Consider the following 12,202-nt stretch of genomic DNA (forward strand, 5'->3'; position numbering starts at 1 on the left):
TTTATAGGCTATGTGTAGTCTTTAAAGTTACCCACTAAGATTGCTTTTTATGACTCATCTCATCATTTGTATATGGCTTATATCATCATTTGTTCCTCACTAATATATAAAGTAAGGAAGCCCTAAAGTTTTAAGAGAAACTGTGCAGTTAACAGAGTCTTAACTCTTCACTCTGCTTCTTTACACTAAGACTTTGCAACATCTCATTAGTAATGTTTCTATAAACTCTGAAATGTACTTTTTAGTAGCATATGTCTGCTACCATAAATCTTAAATATTTATAGAAAAGTTGTATGACCTGACAAACAGTCCTAATTTTGGCCTATATAAGCAAATTTCCAAAATTAAATATATTTAAAACATTAAAACTTTTAACAAACCTTAACACTTGTCGCAGTGTTCATTATGACAGGTACCTTGTACAGAATAATTGAATTCATCCTCCACATTTCTTTTTTTATTTTTATTTTTTTGTGAACATACTGTACAGAGGGGTTACAATTTCAAGGGCAAGATAATGAGTTCATTTCTTATCAAGCATTGCAGCCTCCTAATTTGTTTAGCCTTAACATCCCTTCCCAGCCTTCCTCTGCACCCCACACAATTCCCTCCCCCCCACCGATCCTACACATCTCTTGAACAACAATATCTGTGATTATTTTGTTTTTGACATGTCAATCTTGACTATTCTTAAATGTGTGCTTATGTAAGAGGTACATGGTTCTAAAATTTCACGAGAATTCTTCAAAACTTACTTTTCTTTGAATTGTCTAGTTTAAGAAAATCAATTACACTTTATATATAAAAAATGCTCTGTGCTCAATTCAGCAGCACATACACTAAAATTGGAACAATACGGAGAAGATTAACATGGCCCCTGGGCAAGGTTGACATGCAAATTCTTGAATCATTCCATATTTTTACAACTAAAGATGCTGGAGAGGATGTGGCCACAAAGGAACCTTTCTTGATTCTTGTTGGGAGTGTTAACTTGTTCAACCATTTTGGAAAGCAGTATGGAGACTCATCAAAAGACTCCATATAAATCTCCCCTATGACCCAGCAATCACACTTTTGGGGATTTACCCAAATCATCACAAAGAAGACCATACTAAAACTACCAGAACAACTATGTTTACTGCAGCATTATTTACAATAGCTAAGATATGGAGCCCACCTGGATGGCCCACAGAAGATGAATGGATCATGAAAATGTGGTATATATACACAATTAAATTCTATGCCTCCATCAAAAAGAATGACATCGCCCAATTTGTTAAAAATTGTAAAGCCTTGGAAAAAAATTTATTAAGTGAAGTAAGCCAAGTCCAAAGAAACATAGGTCCCATGGTTTCCCTTATTTTCAACAGCTAATATATGTATGGGGTAAGAATAGATCATAAGCTATGTGCATATCAGATAAGATGATATTACAAGAAATGAACCAGACAAGTGATTTTTTTGTTTCTTGCTATTGTTTCTAAGATACTTATAATGTGTGATGTGATTATTTTTGTTCCTTTATATGTTCCTCCCTTACGTTCTAACCACTGTTTTCACTGTATTTGAAGTTGGTGCACTTACATCCTGGGTATACATTTCTCTAATTTGGGGAGGGGAAAGGGAAATAAAAAATTCTTAAATAGGGATACAGGTTGAGATGCACAAGACACTATGTTGAAAAATGAACTTTACAATTTAGACAGGGGAAGGGGGAGGGGAGTGTATTTGTGGAGGTGGGAGGGAAGGGATGGTGGAAGGAAAAGAAAGGAAGAGGAAACAATGCTTGTTAGGAAATGTACTCATTATTTGCTCATACAAATATGACACCTCTGTACAGTTTTTTTACAGGTGGACCCATTGCAACAATGAGAAGTTCAAGTCGTTATGTCGAAAATGAACTTTACAACTTTGGTGCGGGGGGCAGGGAGGATTGGTTGGGAGGGCTGGGGGGGATGGGGAGGGATGGGAAGGGAAAACAAAAGAGGAGGCTACAATGCTTGATAAAAAATGTACTCATTATCTTGCCCATGTAATTGTAACCCCTCTGTACAGTATTTTCACAGTAAAAAAAAAAGTATAAAAATGTTCTGATATAGAAGAGTTTATTTCCTCTATTTTACCCAGATAATAACGTTAACAAAGAAATTAATGCAGCACACTGATATGCTTATATGAAGGTATTTTGAATAAATGTGTGTGGGGGGGTGTACACACACGCATGCACACATGCACACATGCACATTCTTGTGTATTGGCATGCTCAGAGTTTGAAATCAGGGCTTCAAGGTCTTGCTAGTCTTTTCCTCTCTAGGTTGATGAGATAATATATGAGCTACATTTCCATTCCTGGCTCTTTGCTAATTCATTATAATTTCTGAAAAATAATCTCTTGAATTTATTCTGCCCTGAGTGACTTCCAACAGTTATTCATAGATCTCAGGCTCCTGAGTAGATAGCCCGAGCAGATAGAATTACAGGTGTGACAGCCAGGACAAGGCTTTCAGAATAATTTTATAAGTAGAAGAAAGTTTACTTGATGGGGCCCTGTTTTATCATCTCCTACTTTTAAAGCATTTTGGAGTGATTATATGTGAATTTACTTCATTTTTGGATTCTTTTTTTTTTTTTTTTGGTCCGGTAGTGGGGCCTGATCTCTGGGCCTGGGCGCTATCCCTCAGCTCTTCAGCTCAAGGCTAGCCCTCTACCACTTGAGCCACAGCACCACTTCCGGTATTTTTCTTTTTGCTTATGTGGTGCTGAGGAATTGAACCCAGGGCCTTAGGCATGCAAGGCAAGCGCTCTGCCACTGAGCCACCTTCCCAGCCCGATTTTTGGATTCTTAAAAGATAGTAAGTGTTGGTATTTAAAAGTTTTAGTACTTTTTAAAAAGAGGATACTGGAGCTGTGGGACAAAATTTGGACTCTCTTTGGACCTCAATTTATAAGCTCAGCTCTGTGGATGATAACCCATTGTCACCAACACAGTCTGTGTTGGAGACAAAATGTAACAGAAAATAATCGCCATGGGCAATATTTGGTATGCTATTATTTATAGGACAATATGAATATTGAATTGAGAGTGTAAGAGAATGGAGAGATTTTACCTACAATTTTTGTATTGCTAAAAGGCTTTTGGAGACTGTCACTCCTTTCCTCCCACACTGTGTGTCTTTGGGCCATGCACTTCATGCCTTTAATTACAATTTTTCCCAACACTAAAACGATAGATAACATTAGCATTATAGCAAATGTTATCTTAAGAATTGAGAGAAATAAAACTTGCAAAATACTTAACATAAACTTCTATGAATGAGCTTTGAGTTTAGCCATAATTTTTTAATACTAAATAGAATGCAATAATATTACAGAAAACATTACAGCAACCAGAAGGAATATGATCTATTGACCATGCTTTGCTTCCAAGGAAGCCAGGTGTACAGCGTCTCATGCTTTAAATCAAACTGGTTATATTATGTCTTGGTAGTGTAAAAGTATCAAGGACAGAATAATGAAGGAATGTTGTAGACTGAGGTAATGTCCATATGATAATGTGCAAAACTGATAAAACGTAAAAGTACCTGAGCATTATATTGTGTTTTATATCATTTAAGTTGCATTGCAAAGACAGGGAATACCTAGAACAATGAATTCTCTTTTTGATATCCTATCATAGGTTCTTAGCTGGATGAACTCTTTCTTCATTCTTATAGAGGCATTATCAGATGAGAGGAACTGTATTTTTTGTTTGCTTCCTTCAATTTATTCTTCAATTTGAAATCTGAACTACTTGAGACTGAAAGAAACCAAGGGAAATTAGACACGCAGGCTTTGGAAAGAACAATCAACATAAAATAAATAAAATACACATAGCCTTATGAAAGGTCTAACTAAATTGAGTTATATAGTCTAAAGCGTAAACAGAAAATGATATAAGCAATTTCATCTTATTGAAAATTGAAAAATGTAAGGAATTGCTTAATTTTTTTCCTTTCTCCTCCCTTGAATTAATGATTGATTTTGTATAAAGAGATTAAAAATGAGATTAACAAGAAATGAATAAAATTCAAAAGAGTTCTGGGAAGATGGTAAGGAAGAAGCTGGAGGCTACACAGGCTCTCTCATAGAAAGCAGTTTAAGTGTTCCAGTGAACAGTCCTAAGCAAGACAATCACACCAAGGGTGCCATCACAGTAAAGAGAGTTTGGCCAGAGAGGGAAAATCCAGGCAAGGGGACAGGTCAGTGCACTTGCCAGCACGCTCAGCTGCGGTTGTGGCGGTGGCTGTGGCAGCCATAGCCACCAAACCTGAAACAGAGAGTCAGGGACGAAGGCCCCAGATCAGAGGGCTAGGGGATTCTACACAACACCAGCAAGAACTGACAAGGAACAGACATCTTCATCCTGCAGATCGAAGACCAGAGACAACCCAGGAACCAAGACTCTGGCTAGAGTAGAAGCCTGACATTCTCACTCCTTCTAAGGGAACAGAGGAGGAAAGGCAATCCCTCCCCTCCACACTACTGGAGATCTCCATCTTTGATACTGATAAAGGCCTGGCTAAGCAGCTAGCTCCAACTCAGGCCTGGGAAGAAAACAAGAGTCATTTAGCAGGTCAAAGGAACCCGACCTCACCTGCCAGGCTCAGCTCCACCCAGGGAAAAGTCATCCAGCCCAGGCAGAGATAGCTCTGCCCTCCTCAAGTGTTGATTTCTTCACTGGCTAAACAGAGCCAGAGGCTGCCCCTCCCTACAGCAGTCTTGAAAATTAACTGAAATTCAGTAAACATAAACCCTGAGAATGTCTCCAGGCTAGGCTCTGTAAGTGTCTCAGAAGCTAGCCCCTCAGGGAAACTCTACTGCTTGCTGAAAGGCCTCCACTCTACCCAGAACCAAGCCTCATCAAAGCATCTCCAAACTAGAGGAAACAGCCATCTCACTCTTGTGTGATAATCAAAGCACATCTCCCTCCCATTGTACTAGCCTAGGAGGAGGATCACAAAATTCTGGGTAAAGCAGAACATTTTTCTGTCTGCTCAAACAAACTGACTTAAGAAACCAATCAACCCACAGGAAAATCAAACACCACAAGCAGACCAGAGACTACAACAAGAGATTGGTTACAGACACAAGGGAGATACAGGATCTTCCCACCCCCTCCAAAAAATCAAAGAACTCATTTTTTGTACCTTTTAAAATTTGTTTAAATTTTTTGTTTTTATTTTTAATTTTAAAAAATTGTTTGCTCTTAACCTCTACTCTATTTTCTTCCTCTTATAATTTTTAATTTGGGGGAATATCTCTGCTTGTGTGTGTGTGTGTGTGTGTGTGTGTGTGTGTGTGTGTGTGTGTGTGTGTGTGTGTGTGTGTTTTAGCTCTACTGAACTTTTGATCCTTTCGTACTTGTTCATTCTTTTCACTTTATTTCCTCGTTCGTTCTTTTTTGCTTGACTTAATAGCTGTTCTGCTCATCCTCAGGTATACGAATAGTCGATTATTAGACCTTATCCCCCATTGTGTACACAATCCATAAATTTATTATTCAATTCAAAACCTCTTTGACTTAAGTTTCTTAATAGCAGTACTACCTCTTTATACCTATATAATATTTTCAGGATTTTTTTTTTATTTTTTCGCATCTCCATTCTATTCCTCCCCTTCTCTCATCCTATCCCTGTTCTTCTGTGAATATTACGTTGTTACATTTGCATAAATTTTAATTTTTCAATTAATAATTTTTAATATTTTTTTTCTATTCTTTCTTGTCTCTTTTTTCTTTTTCTTATTTTTTCTTCTTTTTTTCTCCCTCTACTATCATTCTATCCAAACTATTTTCCTTTCTGAGATTAAGACTAAGTTAATTTAACTCTCCTTTTACCTTTTCACATCCCTCTATTCCTATTTTTACCCACATCTCTCCCTAAATCTTATAATTTCTGGTATGCTAAATTATTCTTTGTTGTTCATAGCCCATTAGTACATAGTTGTTTGATATTGAATAAATATATCTGTTGAACTACATTGTATCTGCGGACTTTTGACTGTGAAACTACAGACTTTGGATGATGCTTGCCTTAAGTTAGTGTTCTAGCACAAAACTGGTGTTACTTTCATCCCAAATGGGCAGAACAAGCAGAAACACAAGAAAAATGGCAAGTTCGGGTATCTAAACTCCCACTCATGATAATCAGGGGACAGAACAGATAATGAATAATCCAGGGGAGAGCTCCCCAAAAGCTATACAAAAACTACTGTTAAACATGGTAAATGAAAAAACTGAAAACCTGCAAAGGACTCAGTGTGAGCATGATAGGGAGAGAGAGGAGGCAAAACAAAGGTCAATACAAGAATATCATGAGCTTGAGGAACTTACTCAAAGATTGACACAGGAATTGCATGAGCAGATTGAAAACACTCAAAGAGAAATACAGGGATGGCATGAGCAGGCTGAGTCCAGTCAAAGAGATAGACATGAATTGTGTGAGCTGGCTGAGAATAGACAAACAGAAAGTCAGGAATTGCATAAACGTGAGGAAGCTAATCAAAGACTAATACAGGAATTCAGAGAGCGAGATGAGACAGACAAAGATCTTTAGAGGCATTTATGGAATCCACAGAGAGCTGAAAGAAGTCAGGGAGACCACAAAGGGAATGCTGAATGGAACCCAACAGAAGTAATGGGAGTCCAAGGAAACCATAACCAATCAACTAAGTGATTTGAGAATAAACACTGAACACCAAATTAAGGAAGCAAAGAAGTTCATAGAAGATCTAAAACAAAGCTCCAACAAAGAATTTGAAGTGATAAAAACCGACCAATTAGAAAGAAAAGAAATAAAAACCAAAGTAGAAAGTCTTGACAGTAGGTTACACCATGTAGAAGATCGATTATCGGAGATTGAAGACAGCCTAGATATTGTGGAGAAAGAACATACAAACATCAAGACAAATCCAAGAAATATGACAGATCTATTCAACATTTAGAAGACACTATCAGAAGGCCTCAGCTGAGGATAATGGGTGTAGTGGAGCAATTAGAGAGAGAAGTTAATGGTCTAGGAAATTTGTTTAACAGGATCCTAGCAGAGAACTTCCCAAACATGCAAAACGATAGGCCTATTCAGACACAAGAAGCTTTTGGAACTCCACCTAGACCAGACCAGAACAGGACATCCCACCATCACATTATAATCCACACAGGGTCAATTCAGACCAAGGAAAAGATCCTTAAAGCTGTCAAGGAGGAAAGATCAATCACCGATAACGGGAAACTAATTAGAATCACCTCAGATTTCTCAGCAGAGACAACTAAAGCAAGAAGAGCCCGGGATAAGGTATGCCATGCCCTAAAGACAAACAACTAGAAACCAAGAATACTGTACACAGCTAAACTCTCTTTCATAACTGAAGGTCAAATATAAACCTTCCATACCAAAGAAAAATTTAAACAATATATCTCTGCCAAACCAGGACTTCAAAAGATTCTTGAAGATATCCTACACATAGAAAACCAACAAGACCACAATAAACGCCAAGAAACTCCACCCAAACTGAGAATCCAAGAACCATAGGAAGAACCCAGTTGCCACAATCCCAAGAAGGTGGATAAAATGGCAGGAACTCCCAAATACCTCTCAGTCCTATCTCTTAACATTAATGGAATGAACTCTCCAATTAAGCAACATAGACTGCCTAGTTGGATTAAAAAGCAAGATCCTTCTATCTTCTGCCTTCAGGAGTACATCTTGCCCATAAAAACAAACACATTTTAAATGTGAAAAGCTGGAACAAATCTACCAAGCAAACGGCCCCCATAAACAGGCAGGTGTTGCAAGCCTCATATCAGATAAAATAGACTTCAAATTAAAATCAATGAGAAGAGATAAGGAAGCTCTCTATATACTAATTAAGGGAACCCTCCTTCAGGAGGATATTACAATTCTAAATATCTATTTTCCAAACAACGGAGCACCCAAATTTATCCAAGAAAAACTACTTTCCCTCAAATCCCACATAGATAAAATGACATTGATTGTTGGGAACTTGATACACCACTCTCCCCACTAGATAGATGAACTTGGCAAAAATTCAACTTGAGAAACCGCAGATCTAAACAACTGTATAGATCAACAAGATTTCACAGACAACTACCGAATGTTTGACTCAGCAGCATCAGAATACACGTTCTTCTCATCAGCACATGGAACATTTTCCAAAATAGACCACTTTTTACGTCACAAAGCAAACTTGTCCAAATTCAGAAACATTGAAGTTATACCTTGCATTCTCTCTGACCACAATGGAATAAAATTAGAACTCAAAACCAAAAGCCACCAAAGAAAGTCCTGTAACACATGGAGGCTGAACAACACACTGCTGACTCACGAGTCAGTGTTGGACGAAATTAGAAAGGAAATTCAAATGTTCATGTTATTCAACAAAAAAGAACACACATATTACCAGCTCCTCTGGGACACAGTAAAGGCAGTACTCAGAGGCAAGTTTATAGCTCTGAGATGCTATATCAACAAATTGGAGAGATCTGAAACCAACAATTTAATGAGACATCTGAGCCTCCTTGAAAAAGAGCAGCAAGATAAACCCCAATCCAGTAGATGGAAATAAATGATTAAAATTAAATCAGAAATAAATGAATTAGAATCCAAAAAAAACATGTAAAGAATCAACAAAACAAAGAGTGGGTTATTCGAAAAAAAATAAAAAAAATATACAGACCCTTAGCAAATCTTATAAGAAAAAAGAAGAGAATACATCCAAATAAATAAACTCAGAAATGAGAATGGTAACATCACCACAGTAACAACAAAATTCAGAACATTATAAGGGAATAATCCTCAAAACTTCATGCTAATATATTTGAGAACTTGGCAGAGACAGAACTTTTCCTACCAAATATTGACATGTTGAAACTAATCGAAGATGAGTTAAACCATCTGAACAGGCCCATTTCAAGCATTGAAATAGAAAGAGCAATAAGAGACCTCCCATCTAAGAAAAGTCCAAGACCAGATGGTTTTACAGTGGAATTCTACAAGTCCTTAAAAGCAGAGTTTACACAAATAATACTTCAGCTCTTCAATGAAATTTGAAGACAAAGTTCAATACCGAGCTAATTCTATGAAGCCATCATAACCCTCATCCCCAAACCAGGCAGGGATTCATCAAAGAAAGAGTACTATAAACCCATTTCTTTGATGAACATAGATGCAAAACTTTTCAACAAAATTTTGGCTAATCGATTTCAACAATTTATCCAAAAAATCATGCACCATGATCAAACAGAATTCATTTCAGGAATGCAAAGCTGGCTCAATATACACAAATCAATTAATATAATTCATAACACCAACTGAAGCAAGGATAAGAACTGCATGGTTATCTCAATAGATGCAGAAAAAGCATTTAACAAGATCCAAAACCCCTTTATTATGAAGGTTCTGAAAAAATTAGGAATCCATGGAACATTCCTCAATACAATAAAGGCTGTATATGACAAACCTACAGCCAGCATTATACTTAATGGTGAAAAACTGAAGCCATTCCCTCTTAACTCAGAAATGAGACAAGGATGTTCACTTTCTCCACTTCTATTCCATCTAGTATTAGAATGCCTAGCTACAGCCATAAGACAAGATATAAACATAAAGGGGATACAAATAGATAATGAAAAAGTAAAAATCTCCCTCTTTGCAGATGATTTGTTATTGTACTTAAAGAATCTCACAGCCTCCACTCCCAAATTTCTCAATTGATTCAAAACTTTGGCAAAGTAGCACGGCATAAAATTAAGCCTCAAAATTCAACGGCTTTTCTGTTTACCAACAATGAGAAAAGTGTGGCTGAAATTAGGAAAGCAACTCCATTCATAGGGCTCCAAAAAATAACTAGGAATTCAAAAAGTGAAGGACCTCTATGATGAAAAATTTAAAAACCTGAAAAAGGAAATCAAAACAGAACTTAGAAAGTGGCAAAAACTCCCATGATCTTGGATTAGAAAGATGAACACCGTGAAAATGGCAATACTTCCCAAGACAATCTACAAATTCAATGCGATATTTATCAATATTCCAACCTCCTTCTTCAAGAAAATAGAAGCTGCAATCGAAAATTTAATATGAATGAATAAAAGACGCCAAATAGTGAAAATGATCCCTAACAGAAATCACAGGGCGAGAGGAATGTCAATACCAAATTTCAAACACTACTACGAAGCCATAATAATCAAAACAGCTTGGAACTGGCATAAGAACAGACCTCAGGACCAATGGAATAGAATTGAAAACCCAGAAATGAACCTACAGACCTATAGCCATCTAATTTTCGATAAGGGAGCTAAAATATAGAATGGACGAAAGACAGCCTTTTCTGTAAATTGTGCTGGCAAAATTGGTTAACTACTTGAAGAGAACTAAGGGTAGATCCTTAGACATCACTCTGCACCAGAATCAACTCCAAATGGATCAAAGACCTTGGAGTCAAAGCAGACATTCTGAAAATTTACAGAATGGAATAGGAGAAATCCTAGGTCTCCATGGCAGAGGCCTAAATTTTCTTAATAGAGACCCAAAATCACAACAAATCAAAGAAAAGTTGGACAAATGGGATTGCATGAAATTGTAGGGCTTGTGCATGGCAAAGGAAATAGCTAGCAACATCAATCGAAAGCCCACTGAATGCGAGAAGATCTTCACTAGCCATACAACAGACAAGGGTCTCGTATCTAAAATATACCTGCAATTCAAAAAAATTAAATCCCCCAAGAATAAATCTTCAAAGAAACAACGGACCAATAAGTAAGTGGGCTAAGGAAAAGGAGAAACTTATCTGAAGAGGAAAGAAGGATGGCCAATAGACACATGAAGAAATGCTCAACCTCCCTAGCCATAAAAGAAATGCAAATCAAAACAACATTGAGATACCACCTCACCCCAGTTAGAATGGCAATAATCAAGAACTCTAATAACAACAGATGCTGGAGGGGATGTGGAACGAAGGGAAGCTTACTGCATTGTTGGTGGGAGTGTAAATTTGCTCAACCACTTCTGAAAACAATATGGAGATTCGTCCAAAGGCTCCACATAGAGCTCCCCTATGACCCAGTAATCCCACTTTTGGGCATTTTGGGCTACCAGCACGACTATGTTTATTGAAGCATTATTTACCTTAGCAAAGATATGGAAACCACCCAGATGACCCTCAAGTGATGAATGGATCAAGAAAATATGGTGAATATACACAATGGAATTCTATGCCTCCATCCGAAAGAATGACATTGCCCCATTTGTTAGGAAGTGGAAAGACTTGGAAAAAATTATTTTAAGTGAAGTAAGCCAGGGCCAAAGAAACATAGGTCCCATGGTTTCCCTTATTTGCAATAACTAGTATATGTCTGAGTCAACCAGAAAAGTTCAGATAAGTTGATGTTAAGGAAATGAACCCTAAGATATGTATTCAAATGTTTTTTTTGTTTCATGTGATTGTTCCTAAAGTATATATAAGATTTTTTTTGTTGCTTTCTATGTCCCTCCACCACGATATAACCCCTGCTTTCATTGTATTTGGTTTTGGTATGATTTGTGGAGGGGAAGGAAGATACAAATCGTTTTAATAGGAATACAGGTGGACCCATAGAAACAATGAGAGGTACAAGTTCTTATGTTGAAAAACTAATTTTAAACTTTTATGATGGGAGAAGAGGGGGAGGAAGATTGGCTGGGAGGGGGCGTGGGGAGAATGGAAAGGGATGGAAATGGGAAACAAAGGAGGAGGCTACAATGCTTGAAAAGGAATGTACTTATCTTTCACATGTAATTGTAATCCCTCTCTACAATATTTTCACATTAAAAAAAAGAAATGATTAAAATTGGACAAAAGTTCGGAATAGACCTGTTTTCCAAATAGCCATGAAAGTAGCCAGTGGGTTTTCAAATTCGTGTTTAATACAACTTCTATGTTGGCTTAATGCTTTTGGAACAGAAGTCATTAGAGAAATGCAATTCAAAATTACTATGATACTAGTTCATAACTATTGTAACACTTATCCAAAAAATCAAAGGAACCTGGTGTGGTGGTAAAGGCTTGTAATTCCAAGCATTTAGCAGGTTGGAGTAATAGGATTTTATTCTAAGGCCAGTCTGGGGTACTGCACATAGTAAAAACCTGCCCTTAAAAAAAAAAAACAAAG

At 37.1% G+C, this 12,202-nt stretch overlaps 1 non-coding gene across 1 annotated transcript; it reads left to right on the forward strand.

Annotated features, from left to right (window-relative positions):
• Positions 1-815: 815 nt before the first annotated feature.
• Positions 816-922, forward strand: LOC138837183 (U6 spliceosomal RNA). Its single transcript, XR_011375221.1, has one exon. It is a non-coding gene; the product is annotated as a U6 spliceosomal RNA (small nuclear RNA).
• The last annotated feature ends 11,280 nt before the right edge of the window (positions 923-12,202 follow it).

The sequence above is a fragment of the Dipodomys merriami genome, unplaced genomic scaffold (assembly GCF_024711535.1).
Source record: "Dipodomys merriami isolate MVZ:Mamm:240054 unplaced genomic scaffold, mDipMer1.0.p SCAF_265, whole genome shotgun sequence".
Classification (NCBI taxonomy): Eukaryota; Metazoa; Chordata; class Mammalia; order Rodentia; family Heteromyidae; genus Dipodomys; species Dipodomys merriami.